Genomic DNA, 14,616 nt, shown 5'->3' with positions numbered 1-14,616 from the left:
AGGGCCGGCCTCCCCCGGGTCTGGGGACCCGCGAGACCGGCCTCCCGGGCTCCCTAGGGCCGGTGGGGTCTGGGGTCCTGCAGGCCCGGCGGGTGTGGCGTGTGGCTGCCCATGCCCCTGCCCGGCCTTAGAGGACTTCGTGGCAGGGCGTGGAGCGCGTCTGTCTGGCGCCCCGCTTCGCCCTCTGGAGTCCGATTGTGGCCCCTTCATCCTAAAGAAAAAAACACACACAAAAAAAACCCCACAAAAAAACCGTGAACTGCCCCAGTGACATTTCCGGCGGTAGGCAGGCTGGTGACTTTGAGGGCCGGGGTGGAGGCCGGCGTTTCCAGGGTGTGGGGTCGCGGGCGCAAGAGTGCCCGGTGTGGCTCGCGGTGGGTGTCCAGCTGTCCTCCCGGAAGCTTAACGTCAGAGGGTGTTGGTATGTTGGCTTCCAGTCACTAATTAGGAGTCTACAGGGAGAGACCTAACGACCTAATGGGAACCCATCTTGTGGGGCGTCACCAAACCTGAAATACAGCCCTTGCCACTCGGTTGCCGGTTGTGTGACCTTGGATGGCCACTTAGCCAAGTCGCCTTCCTTGAGGCTGAAGCCCGCGTCTCTCATAGGAGGGGCTGCTCTGGCTCCTTACCTAGTTCGCAGAGGAGTTGATGAGAACAAAGCATCAGGAAACAAGTTCTTTAGGAGACGAAGGCCGCAACATTCCCAGGAGAACTGTGGCTAGGCATTTGTGATTCCAAATTCCTTTCCCGAGAGGCCGGGTAGCTTTTTCCTCCTCGTGGCAGAGCCCAGCGTCCCCATCCACCTCGGTGGTGACAGGTGGCGGCGATGGGTGCGGTGAGCGCTGAGCCCGGGGAGGGGGGCGGGGGGCTGGGGCTTGAATACTGCCCCGCCTTGCTCGTCACTTACTGAGAGACCACTCTGAGATCGTGTACTCCTGTCAGACAGAGGCGTGATCGCAGCAGCGTCACCTTGGGTGAATTGAGGGACCCGGTAATGCTTGCAGTGGTGCCGGCACTCTTTGGAAGGTACATGGGATAGCTGTCGCAATTCGTCAGAGAGTCACTGTCCTCGCCAGAAAGCAGAAGTGAGGCTTTGTTGCTTTTCTTTAACTGGCTGTGGAGCGGTGGTGTTTCTCGGCGCCTTGTCTGATCCAGGAGGACAGGAGAGCGCTGTTGACATGAACCAGCTGCCTGTTCGCCAGGCCCTTTCGAGATTAGGTGCTGGCTGGTGGTATCTCCAACTCCTTGAAGGCCCTGTGGCTCACGTCGTGCCACCTGAGGCCCCGACCAGGCATCATTTGGGTTGATGTTTATCGCCCTCCACCTTCTCCCTCCACCAAAAAAAAAAAAAAAAAAGGCTTTATTTGGGGAGCTGTTGATTGCTGGCCTGTTGTCTCACTCAGTCCGCCACCAGGCCTGTCGTGGGGCTGACAGAATGGTGGCAGAGTTCATCATTTGTGGTGCTGGCTGGTGAGTGTGGGCAACGTCAGGCAGGAAGGGATTTCCCTTTCGAGTTCTTTCTGTTGTTTCACAGCCGTGAATGTGATTTGATTTCTAGAATTATTAAATAGTCTTTGATTAAAAATAGTCCTGCAGGTATTCATACAGGTGAAGAAATATTGTAGTGTCATTTCGAGTGAGCTCGCCAGATTGAAAAGAGTTTTACTTCTGCTTTAGAAGGATTTTTTTCGGGTGCGCTTGCGGGGCTCGGTCAGTTAAGCCTCTGAATCTTGAGTTAGGCTCGGGCATGACCTCATGGTTTGTGAGTTTGAGCCCCCATGGGGCTCTGTGCTGGCAGCGCAGAACCTGCTTGGGATTCCCTCTCTCCCTGTCTCTGCCCCACCCATGTTTTTGAGAGCACGCACACGCATGCAAAAGAGAGCATGTGGGCAAGCGAGAGGGGGAGGGGCAGAGACAGAGAGAGAGAGAGAGAGAGAGAAAATCCCAAGCAGGATTCTGCGCTGACAGCACAGAGTCCCACACCTGGCTCGGTCTCACCAGCCACAAGATCACGACCTGAGCTGAAATCCAGAGTCGGACATGTAACCGACTGAGCCACCCGGGCATCCAGCTTTAGAAAGCTTTAAAAAAATTTTTTTAACGTTTATTTATTATTGAGAAACCGAGAGAGACAGAGCATGAGCAGGGGAGGGACAGAGAGAGGAGGAGACACAGAATCCGAAGCGGGCTCCGGGCTCCAAGCTGCAGCACAGAGCCTAACGCGGGACTCGAACCCACAAACCGCGAGATCGTGACCTGAGCTGAAGTTGGATGCTTAACCGACTGAGCCGCCCAGGCGCCCCTAGAAAGCTTTTAGATGAATTTTTGCGATCAGAGAAGCTATTTCCACCATATCCTCTCACAGATTTAGATCACCTATGACAAATTTGCTGTTGACACATGTGTCCCTGTTGAGAGTTAACTTTTTTTTCTAGAAGTTTTCGGGAGTGATTCCTAGTGCACGATGAGGAAGTTTCACCGGGAAGCTAGGGACCTTTGCCTTAGGAACGCACGCTAATACAGAATTCTACAGAATTCCACAGAACGTTGGAAGGCCTGACGCTTAGGAGCTGTGCCGGTCACAGATGCAGGTGCTGCGGGCGGGAGGGACACCGAATCCACATCAGGGCGAGGGGAGTGAGGGCTGAGGGGCTGGTGTCCCGAGAGGCCGGTGCTCGCTTCTCCAGTTCAAGGGTGCGTTGTGCAGTAGGGTGGTGGGAGCAGGGCCGAGCCCCCATTGCTGTCCCGACGGCCGTTCCTCCTCACACGTGATGGGACAGGGGTCTTCGCGATTCAGAACATCGGCCAATCGGGGCAGGTTCCTCACAGCCTCGGGGCCAGGAGGGGGCTCGTGGGCCCTGGTGGGCACCGCTCTCATCCGCTGGCGAAGCGGGACGAGAATGGCATGGCCGTGAGGCGCTGCTGCCCGCACGTGCCCACCCGGGCACCCGCTCCTTCGGGAGCCTTCCAGGGTGCGGCGGGCGACGTGGCCAGCACAGGCGCGTTCGGGCTGGGCGACTGCGTGGCGGGGGCCCAGCAGCGCCTCTAGCTTCTGCCCACCAGATGCCAGCGGCATGCCCGCAGGATGCCTCTAGATACTGCCAGACGTCCCCGGGGGGGGGGGGGGGGGGGGCAGAAGCACCCCGTGAGAGCCACCGGCTGGGAGTTTGCTCTGCGGAACCTGTTTTTATGTTCTGACCACAGCAGGGAGAGGGGGGTCGGTGGGACACGAGCCCTGTGTCCTGGGCCTGGTCGAGGCTTTTCCTGTCAGCGCCCTGAACCAGAGGCCCTGCTGTAATTACATTTTAAAAAGCGTTCTCTCATAAGAGTACCTTATGTTTATTTTCCAAATCATTCTGATCATCCTGTTAATATTTTGGCGCATTCTATTTTTTTTTTCCCTCAGAGAGCTGAACTACGATAATTTTTTAGAGACCTTTACCACTACCCAAGTTAAGCGGGGTTTTCATCACAGCCCAGGAGAAGGGGTCTAGAATCGGTCCTTGGGAGACCTGGCTCCGGACCCTGATTCCTCATCTGGAGTCTCGCCCGGGACCTCGTCCGGGCCCTCCCAGCCAGGGGGTCCCCCCCCCCCCCCCGAGCCGGTTCAGTGCCCCCTCCCAGCTGGCCCCTCTCCCTAATTCGTGACAGGCTGGGGCCTGGGGCAGTGCTCCCAGCGGGGTCTGTGGGCCTACCTCCTGGGTCCCAGCGTCCTCTACGGCAGTGTTTCAGCGTCCCGGGCTTGTGCCAGCGCGAGGCCCAGAGTTCCAGCTTTTGGTGAACTTTCCCAGACTCAGCTGGGGATTTAGGGACTGCGGGTTCTCACGTTTGAGGAAGGGTGGTCGGCACGAGCGTTTGGTCTTAAGGGACAGATATCCTGATTGTGCTGAGCCCTAGAGAGTGGCAGTCGGCTGGGTCTTTACTTCCTTTCCCTTGAGATCGTTTGGTTGACCGAGTGAGCCCTTCCCTCCCCCAGAAGGTGGTTGTATTACTTGAATCTGGCCTGGGGCCTGGTTCCCTTCCTCTGGTGGGACCTCCAGAGCCTTCCGGAGTCCCATCTGCTCTTCCCTGCAAGAGCCCCGTGTTGCCTTCGCCTTCCAGAACCCCCCAGAGCTAGAGTGTGGTCGAAATCCTCCCGGCCTTCCGCTCTGGTCTCTGCACCGCTGCTCAGATCCTTGACCACAGACAAGACACTTGGGGGCACAGGTCGATGTGCCTGCTCTGCTCATGATGCTTGGAAGCAGCCTCGTGCTGGGAGAGGAAGGGCTGTGGCAGCTGGAGGCATGGGAAGCCCGGCGCCAGGCAGGCAGCAGCCAGAGGTCCTGGGCGTGAGGTCCGAAGGCGGGGCTTGCTGGTACCACCCCCCTCTCGGAGCCCCCCGCGAGGCATCCCAGGGTAGAGGTGCCAGCTCCTTCGGCCCGCACTCCTTGCTGCTCCCGGAGAACTCTGTCCCCATCCTGGTGCCACCGGGCTTGGTGGGAGGGAGCTGTTAAACAAGTAGGTGCCAGCCTTTCAGATCCCAGAACCGCGCGTGGAGTCAGGCGAGCGTGGGGCAGTGGGGGGTGTGATGGCCCTCCGGGGGCGGCCAGGGCACGCGCACTTGGGGGAAAAGCTCCGCGGGCTGTGTTGGAGCCTAGGCGGACCCTGGCACCATTGGCATCCAGTCCCACCGGAACCGTAGGGCCCAGGATGTCCCCAGAGCCTCACGGAGGTTGTGACAGCGGGGGCCCCGAGGGCCCAGACCTCCCCACGGACCGCGTGTGCGGCTCAGCAGGAGTGGGGAGCAAGCTGGGAAGACCCCCGAGCACTAGAGGAAGGAGGAGGCCGGCCGGTGTGTGCAGCGCGGCACCCCCCTTGGGGCTTTGGATGAGTGGGGCCGCTTGGTGCTGACCTAATCAGGGCAGGGCACGGTCTCCAGAGGTAGCTGCTGCTTTTCACGGCTGTGCGTTGTTTTAGCCTTTGCACTTGGGGGCCACTCTTGAAAGCTTTCTGAGGAAACCGATTCGTTCGCTGTTTGGATAACAACTAAGTAATAGTAACTAAGTGTTGTTAAGTAGTTTAATAACTGAAGTGTGGCCGAATGTGGCTAAGGGAGGAACACACCCAGCTGTGCAGATGGCCTCGCCGACTGTCTCCTCCTCGTTGTGCCCCCCCCCCTTCCCGCACGTTCCTCCCAGCTCCTCCCACACGACGGTTGCCGCCCTCCCCTCGTGGTCCGCTCGCCCTGCCTGGCCCGTGGCTCCCGCACTCTCGTCTCTTCCCTCCTGCCTCTGTTTCCCCTTTTCGCTGGCTCGCTCCACCAGCACGCACACGGCTCGGGTCGCCCCGTGCCCTCCAGCTGCTGCTTCCTCTCTCTGCCCCCCCCTCCCGCATGTCTGTTCGGTCTGAGTCAGAAGTGCCCCTAGGTCACAGTCCCCTCGCCTTCGGAATAAGTGCCCGTCGCCAGGCGGTTGCCTCCTCCTCTCGGCCCCCGGGGCGCCATTCTCTCGCTTCCTCTCATGGTTTGTCTTCTGCAGATGCCTTTGCTCTTCCCTTGGCATCCTCCGGCCCGGGGTGACCGTGGCAGCCGCCAGCCCTGGGGAGGTCTCTGTGCCGCGGCCTGCCACTCCTGCCTGGCCTCCCCTGGACTCCCGCCTGCTGGGTCTCTCCGTACATCTGGGCAAGGCCTGGAGGACACGGCCCGCAAAACCATGCCCTGCCCCGCTCCTTGGCCCCCGGCCGGCCCATCCCACGTGGAGCCCGTGCTCTCCTGCCGCTTGTTCAGGGTCCCTTCAAAACCTGGGGGTGTTCCTGACGCCTGTGTTTCCCACGATCCTTGTGATCCCCTGCTGTTCTGCCCTGGCCGTGGGACCGTGGCCTCCGTGTCGCGGGCAGCACAGAGAGGGAGAGGAGGGGAGAAGGTGCCAGCTCCCTCCATGGGGCCTCCCAGAAGTGCTGTTCAGCATTTGTGCTTAAGCTCGGAGGCCAGGGCTTGGGCTTGGCTGTATCTAGCTTCAAAGGGACCTTAAAAAAAACAGCCTGGCTGTGGGCTTGTTGCTGCCCTGGGCCTGAATGAAATTGGGGTTTGTGGCTCCTGCTGTGATCTGTCCCTTCCTCTGTTTTGCTTTCTTTATGGCTTTAATCACAGCCTGACGGAACTACCTCTGTCTGCTTGCTTTTGTCGGAGGCCCCATTAGAAGCCATGCTGCCCGCCGGCGCTCTGGCCGGGCCTCCCGTGATCCTGATGGTGTCTCCCAGGGAGCACCCACTGATGGCCCCTCCTCCCTGCACAGGATCCTGTTGGGCCGCCAGGACTCCATCCTGGCCAGGTTCCTCCCCAGCTCACAGCTGCCCCCTCCTCCCGGCTGTGACCATGCGCCGTCTTGGTGATCGTGTGTGATCTCATGCGCTCCGAGGACGCTCCGTGCGTACCAGTCACTGCCAAAAGGTCATCTCCCCCACCCCGGAGCCCAGGGTCCAGGGTCACCTGGATTTCTGTGACGTAGCTCAGCATGAGTAGATCTGAACTTAACTTGTCTGCCTCCTCCCCATCTTCCCGGTCTCAGGCTAGGGCCGTGACCCCTCTGTCCTCACAGCTTAACATCTGTATGTCGTTCTGTAGCTCCCCAGCGTCTCAGAATCTCCCGCAGCTCACTGCCTTCCTCCTGCCACCGTGGCCGCAGCCCCCATTGTGTCTGTGGGTTGAGGTGGCCTCCTAACCGGTCCCTGCTCTGCTCGAGCCCGGCACAGCTACCACAAGGCTGCCCCAGACAGCACCTTCCCTGTTCTCCGTGGGTCCAGAGTGGGTTTGGGCCCTGACCCCTGCCTCTGCCCCCACCTCCTCTTCCTCACCCACCTCTGCTCCCCTGGGCATTTGCCACGGTGGCCTCCCTGCTGCTAGGAGATGTGCTGGTGGCTCCTCAGAGCCTCTGTACCTGTTTACTTTGCCCAGAACCCTCTTCCTCCAGGGGGTCATCTGTCTTACTCCCTCACGGTCTCAGATCTTTGCTTAGGGATCTCCCTCAAGGTGGGATCACCTTATTTAAACTGGGAGCCTCATCATCTCCCTCTCTGTTTTTCTTCTTCGCCGTTACTGTCATCTGAGACTTTCTGTATTTTGCTTCTGTGTTTCTGACCCCTGGGATTGTAAACTTTGTGGAGGGCAGAGAAGAAATAATTCATTTAACAAGTGAACCATTAGGGGCACCTGGGTGGCTCAGTCACTTAAGCATCCAACTTTGGCTCGGGTCATGGTTTCGTGGTTCATGAGTTTGAGCCCCGTGTCAGGTGGAGCTTGAATCCCTCTTCAGGATTCACTCTCTTCCTCTCTCTGCCCCTTGTGGGACGGTCTCTCTCTCCCTCCCTCTCTCTCTCCTTCTCCCTCCCCCTCTCCCTCCCTCCCTCTCTCTCTGTCTCCTTCCCTCCCTCCCCCACCCTCTCTCTGCCCCCATGGGATGCTCTCTTTCCCCCTCTCTCTGCCCCTCGCTCACTTGCGCTGTCTCAAAAATAAAAACAAACAGGGGCGCCTGGGTGGCTCAGTCGGTTAAGCATCTGACTTCGGCTCAGGTCATGGTATCATGGCTCGTGGGTTGGAGTCCCACGTTGGGCTCTGTGCTCATGGCTCAGAGCCTGGAGCCTGTTTCGGGTGCTGTGTGTGTCTGTCTGCTCTTCCCCCACTCGTGCTCCTTGTCAAAAATAAATAAACATTATAAACATTTTTTAAAAAGATAAGTAAGACATCAAAAAAATGTTTTTAAATAAAAACAAACAAAAAAGGAAATGAACTATTAAACATTATTTTGGCATTTCTGTCCAAAGAAGTAAAAACTGAAACACGAGTAAATGTAACTTCGAATGGATGAGACGTGTTTACGTACTCAGAAAACACAAGCAAACTAACTGGAAAATTACTACTCCAGTTAATGAGAATGTTTCACCCAGTAACGGGCACACGAAAAATACCCCCAAATCAGTCACTTTTCTGTGTCAGCAATAACCCGTTAAAGCACCTCGTGGAGAAGCGCCTCGTGGGGAATGTTGTTCAGGGTAACAAAACGGCAACGGAGATACAGTCTCACAGTGAGCTTTGCCGGTGGTGGACGCTGAGGAGACACCACGTGGTTTCTCAGGAAAGGCCTAGAGGACGACCTTGGCAACGGCAGGGAACGTCGTGGCTGTCGGAAGGACGCTGACGGCCGAAGATGCCCCCGATCGCATACTTCTTACTTGTAATCGGAGGCGCCCGTCGGGCCGGGCCTGCCCGACGCCGAGGCACGTGCGGGCCTCGTGCAGAGCTGCTTCCGGGCACCCGTCGCAGCTAGCCAGCCGGGACGCCCGCGTTGCCGGAGCCACCGACGCGAGCGGATGGCGGGGCCTGCCGGCGGTTGGCGTCGCCTTGGGTCGGCGAGCCCGTCCTGAGGGCCGCGGGCGCTCGACCACGTGGAGCGCGGCCCCGGTGCTCCCACCGCGGTGGTGCTGCTCGGCTGCGCCGTGCGCCCTGGCTGACTCGGGCTGACTCGATCTGGAGCTCGCGCCGCTTTCCTCGTACCTCCCTTTCTAAAACGGGCCAGCGCGGGAAGAGATCTCTGCGAGTGCCCAGCGGGCGGCAGGTGAGACGGTCGCGCACCCGGAGAAGAGGTCATGGGGGCGCTGCCTGTGCTCTTCCCCCTTCCCCGCGATGGCCCCCGGAAGCTGACGGCAAACGTCTTTTTTCAAGAAACCCACTGGAAACCGGACGAGCCTCCCCCCGGGTGTGTGCTGCGCTCGGGAGGTCAGCCCAGGGAAGCAGGGAGCTGCTGTGATTGGGGAGACGTCTCATGCCACACGCAGGAACGTGAGACAGAGGTCTCTGGGATGTAGAGAGATGTCTCCCGCCATTCAGGGCTCAGTCGAACACTTTAGAAGATGTCACTGGCTTGGGAATAAATACGTTGAGACCCCTTGTGAGGTTTCTTCATTGTGAAAGATAAGTCCTGTGCCGTTGGGGAAATACTTCCTTCCTGTGCTGGTAAAAATGGCTGCAGACATTATGATGACAAACTAAAGTGCGTTTCTTTGTCAGCAAATACTGTCAGCAATCCCAGAGCAAACACTGGAGAAGGTTTGAACAAACACACACTCGGGCAGATGACATGGTGTAGGAGGATCGCTATAGAGCTGGAGGAAAGTACAGATGTTTTCTACAAAACTTAACTTACGGTGTTTGCCAGATTCTGTTTCAATCATGAAAACAGGAAGGATTACTTTTTATGAGTCACTGAAGGGGAAAAATGTACTGGAGGAAGTATAATTTAACATCAGCTAACTAAACAAATCCTGTGATCTTAGAAGTTGTCATGCAACATATTAGCAAGGAAAGACGGGGTACATTTGATTAATACAAATTTAAATCCTGGGGATACCCAGATAAAAATAGAACCAGAATTTAAAAGCAAATAACAATTTTATTTGGGTGGTGGGCGGCTCGGTTGGTTGAGCATCCGACTTCGGCTCAGGTCTTGATCTCACGGTTCGTGGGTTTGAGCCCTGTACTGGGGTCTGTGCTGACAGCTCAGAGCCCGGAGCCTGCTTCCGATTGTGTCTCCCTCTCCGTCCTCCCCCCCCCCCTCAAAAAATGAATAAACACTAAATTAAAAAGCTTAAAAACATAAAAGCAAATAACAATTTTTTAAAAATTTACCAAATATGAACCATAAAGAACGGATTCACGTTGATGAGAAAGATCCAAAACCTCTTTTTCTTGTTGAATGTTGGGCAAGGAGCACAAAGGGAAAATGTATCGGGTTGAACCATGTAAAATTGCTATTTTGTAGGTTAAAAAACGATGGCTGAACAGGCTATGGCATGAAAAGAGGTTAAAAAAAACAAAAAACTTTCCATAAAGAAAAAAGCCCAGGATCAGATGGCTTCACTAGTGAATTCTAGTAAATGTTTAAAAAAGAATCAACACTGACCCTTAAACTCTTTCTAAAAAAATAAAAACGAACCTTTCCCAACTCATTCTGAGAGGTCAGTATTACCCTGATAGCAAAATCAGACATAGATATCCAAGAAAACTGTAAACCAGTATTTCTTATAAATGAATATAGGTGTTAAAATCCACAACCACATGCTAGCAAACTATATTTGACAACATACAAAAAGGTTTGTGTACCATGACTAAATGGGATTTACCCCAGGAATGCAAGGTTGGTTCAACATGCAAAAATCAACGTAACATACCACGTTAATAGATAAAGGGCACAAGCCATGTGATCATCTCCATAGACACAGGGGAAAAAGCACATGACAGAATCCAACACTTTCATGATAAAAACCCTCCATTTATAGGAAAAGGAGAGAACTTCCTCAACTCAATGAAGAGCATCTATGCAAAAACCACAGCTAATGTCATGCTTAGTGGTAAAAGACTGAAAACTTTCCCCCTAAGACAGAGGTAAGGATGTCCATTCTGGCCACTTTCCATTCAAATTTGTCCTGGAGGTTGTAAGCAGGGCAGTTGGGCAAGAAAAAGAAATAACAGGCATTCACATTGGAAAGGAAGAAACAAAACTTTATTTGCAGATGAAATGATCTCGTATACGAAAAGTCATGAGGAATACACATACATACCCACACGACTCAATAGAACTGATAAACTAGAGCTAGAGCCGGGTCGCAGGACACAAGATAAGTATACAAAGACAAGTTATACTTCTACACCCTGGAAACGAGCAATCAAAAAGGGAAAAAATTTTTATAAGAGCATGAAAGACAATAAAGTACTTAGGAATCAGACTTCACCGTTAAGATAGCAGTAGATTCATCTACAGATTCGACCCAATCCGTATCAAATATCAAAATACTAGCTGGCTCTTTTGCAGAAATTGAGAAGCCAATCCAAAAATTCATATGGACATGCAAGGAATCCAGAATAGCCAAGACAGTTAATTATCTGAGTCCACTCAAGCTGCTATAACAAGAGATCATAGACTGGAGTGGCTTAAACAACAGACATTTGGGGCGCCTGGGTGGCGCAGTCGGTTAAGCGTCCGACTTCAGCCAGGTCACGATCTCGCGGTCCGTGAGTTCGAGCCCCGCGTCAGGCTCCGGGCTGATGGCTCAGAGCCTGGAGCCTGTTTCCGGTTCTGTGTCTCCCTCTCTCTCTGCCCCTCCCCCGTTCATGCTCTGTCTCTCTCTGTCGCAAAAAATAAAAATAAACGTTGAAAAAAAAAAAAAAACAGACATTTATTTCTTACAGTTCTGGAGGCTGGGAGGTCTCAGATCAAGGTGCCAGTACATTCAGGTTCCCGGTGACCCTCTTTGGTTCGCAGATGGTTGTCTTGTCACTGTGTGCTCACGTGAGAGAAGATGCATGCTGGTCTTTTCCTTTCATGAGGACATTGATCCCATTATAGAGGCCTCACACCTGTGACCTCGTCTAAAGCTAATTATGTCTAAAGGCCCCAACACCAAATACCATCACATTGGGGATTAGGGCTTCAACATAGGAATTGGGTGGAGACCCAAACATTCAGCCAATAATGATCTTGAAAAAGAACAAAGTTGTAGGGCTCACATTTCCTGGTTTCAAAACTTAGTACAAATTACACTTAAAAAAAGTTTTTTTTTTGATGTTTATTTCTGAGAGAGAGGGAGCAAGTGTGAGTGGGGGAAGGGCAGAGAGAGCAGGAGACACAGGATCCAAAGCAGGCTGCAGGCTCTAAGCTGAACTCACGAACCATGAGACCATGACCTGAGCTGAAGTTGGACGCTTGACTGACTGAGCCACCCAGGTGCCCCCAAATTACACTTCTTGCTTATTGGCTAAATGGCTAAAAATAGATTCGTGGGCTACAACTGGAAGTCCAGACGTAAGTCCATACATAATTCTCAATGAGGGTGCCAAGAGGGTTCCATAGGGAAGGGAGAGGGTTTTCAACAAATGGTTCTAAGACAACTGGAGATCCACTTGCAAAAGAATGAAGTTGAATTCTTCCTTCACACCATATGCAAGCACTAACTCCAAATGGATCAGAAAGCTAAATGTAAGAGTAAGAACATCTAAAGCACAAGAAACCAAAACAGAATTCTTGGTTGTTGAAGGTTGGACTTCAAAAGTGAAAAGCTTGGGGCGTCTGGGTGACTCGGTCGGTTGAGCATCCAACTTCAGCTCAGGTCATAATCTCACAGTCCAGAAGTTTGAGCCCCATGTTGGGCTCTGTGCTGACAGCTCAGGGCCTGGAGCCTGCTTCCGATTCTGTGTCTCCCTCTATCTCTGCCCCTGCCCCACTTGTGCTCTGTCTCTCTCTTTCTCTCAAAAATAAACATTAAAAAGATTTTTTTAATTAAATTTTTAATTTTTAATTTAAATTTTAATTAAAATGTTTAATTAAAAAGCTTGTGCCTCCAAGGACAGAATGATGAGAAATGTTTTCATATCACATCTGATAAGAATTTAGTAGTATCCAGAATCTACAAAGAACTCTTATAGTTCAATAACATAAAGACAACCCAGTTTTAAAATGAACAAATGATTTGAATAGACTTCTCCAGAGAAGATATACAAATGGCTAATAAGTATGTGAGAAAATGCTCTATATTATTAGTCATTAATGAAATACAAATTGAAAACCACAGTGAGATGTCACTTTATGCACACTGAAACGACTGTAATTGGCAAGATGGACGGTAGCAAGTGTTGGATGATGATGTGAAGGAACCGGAACTCTTCACGGACTTCTGGGGAGCATAAAAGACACTTTGGAAAGCAGTCTGGCAGTTCTTTAAAAAGTTAAACATAGAGTTACCAGAAATTCCACTCCTAGATATCGCCCCCGAAGAAATGAAGAGATGTCCACACAAAAACCTGTATGGGAATCTTTGTAGCCATATTATCCATAATAGCCAAGATGTGGAAGCCATCGAGATGTCCATCAACTTATGAGTGTGTAAATAAATGTGGTAAACTCGTGTGGTGGAATACTATTCAGCCATAAAAAGGATCGAAGTACTTACATCATGGTGTGGAGCCTTGGGAACATGCTAAATAAAGGAAAAAAAGCCAGGGCTGCCTGGGTGGCCCAGTCGGTTAAGCGTCCGACTTCAGCTCAGGTCATGATCTCACGGTCCGTGAGTTCGAGCCCCGTGTCGGGCTCTGTGCTGACAGCTCCGAGCCTGGAGCCTGCATCGGATTCTGTGTCTCTCCCTCTCTCTGCCCCTACCCTGCTCATGCTCTGTCTCTCTCTGTCTCAAAAATAAATAAAAACATTAAAAAAAAGAAAAAGCCAGACAAAAGGCCATAGAATGTATGATTCCATTTATGTGACGTATCTAGGGCGGGCAGATCCATGTAGGTAGGAAGCTGGCTACTGGTGCTTGGTCGCCTCGCTAAGGGGAGGACTTCAGTAGGTAAGGGATTTCTCTCTGGCTTGATGAGATGTTCTGGAAGTGTTCGTGGTGATAGTTGTACAACCTTGCGATAACATTAAAAGCTAAGTTGTACACTATCAGAGGGTGAGTTTTGTGATATCTGAGTTGTATTTCAACTTAGAATTGGGAAGTTCACGGCAGCCTGTCAGCATTTTGTACAGCCCATCTCAACAGACGATTAGGGAGCCCTCCTGCACAGCACCACCAGGCTCGGGCCGGTGCCGGGGGCCCGTGCGTCCGCATTCGTGTGCTGGTCGGCCTTTCGGATGGACCCACAGAATTAGAACGGCCGGGTCAAAGGTTCGGCACGGTTTGGGTGGCGACTGTCAAGTCTCCCCGCCGTCCATCTGCACTCCCCGCCAGCCGCGAATGGGGTCCGAGTTTCCCCAGACGTCACCCCGGGTTTTCCGTGGTGGCACGATCCAGCGCAGCCGCCCCGAGCCCCGCGTGGCAGTGAGTGCTTGCAGGGCTGCTGGTCCAAATACGTGCTCTAAGTGTGAAATAGAACGCACACTCACTCGTAAAGATTTAGCACAGAGAGAAAAAGTAATGCAAAATGTCTGTAAATATTTGGGGGGTGTTGGATTAAATAAGATCCACTAAAAATCCGTTCAATCCCGCTCTTTTCAGCAGGTGACTGGGTGGGCTCTGTCTAGCAGTCTGGGTGGCCTACTAGAAAACTTAAAATTGCACACGTGTGCGACTCAGAGTTGCGTTGGGCGGCCCCGCTCTGTGGCTTTCTCCTTCCCATTTGTCTTTTGTCTGTCTACTTACTCTGTTTCTGAGAGGTGTTTTAAAAAGAAAAAAGCCTTGCTCTGGTGTTTCTTCCCACGGCCATCCAATTCACAGTGATTACTAATACTGTGGGCGTATCCTCACCCCTTACTCTGTTTTCTGTCTCCTGTGCCTTTGTGTGTCTTCTGTTTCCTTTTTGTAAAGTGATAAGGTTTTCTTTGTTCCATTTAATTTCCTCTTGTGGTTTGGCAGGCTCACAACCACACCCCAGTCGTGACAGATCAAAAAAAGTCTCCAGACACTTGCCGAGTGGGGGGGGGGGGGGGGAGGGGGTAGTCGACCTGGTGGAGAAGCGCCCCTCCCACTGGTCCCGGTGTCAGAACATCACCTTCTGGGTCTCGCTTGTCCCTCACCTGTGTCTGAGCTTCAGTGTGCTGCGCCCCACATCGGCGGGCACCAGGTTACCATCCCCGTGGGTGGGCGTCCAAG

General features: G+C 53.0%; 1 protein-coding gene across 3 annotated transcripts in view; it reads left to right on the top strand.

Moving 5' to 3' along the window:
• The window catches only part of MAEA (macrophage erythroblast attacher, E3 ubiquitin ligase), a 37,147-nt gene that overhangs the window by 498 nt on the left and 22,033 nt on the right, over positions 1 to 14,616 (top strand). The gene's annotated exons all lie outside the window — the stretch shown is intronic.

The sequence above is a fragment of the Leopardus geoffroyi genome, chromosome B1, assembly GCF_018350155.1.
Source record: "Leopardus geoffroyi isolate Oge1 chromosome B1, O.geoffroyi_Oge1_pat1.0, whole genome shotgun sequence".
NCBI lineage: Eukaryota > Metazoa > Chordata > Mammalia > Carnivora > Felidae > Leopardus > Leopardus geoffroyi.
Note: the sequence above shows the minus strand (reverse complement) of the source record. Positions and strands in the feature narration are given on the sequence as shown.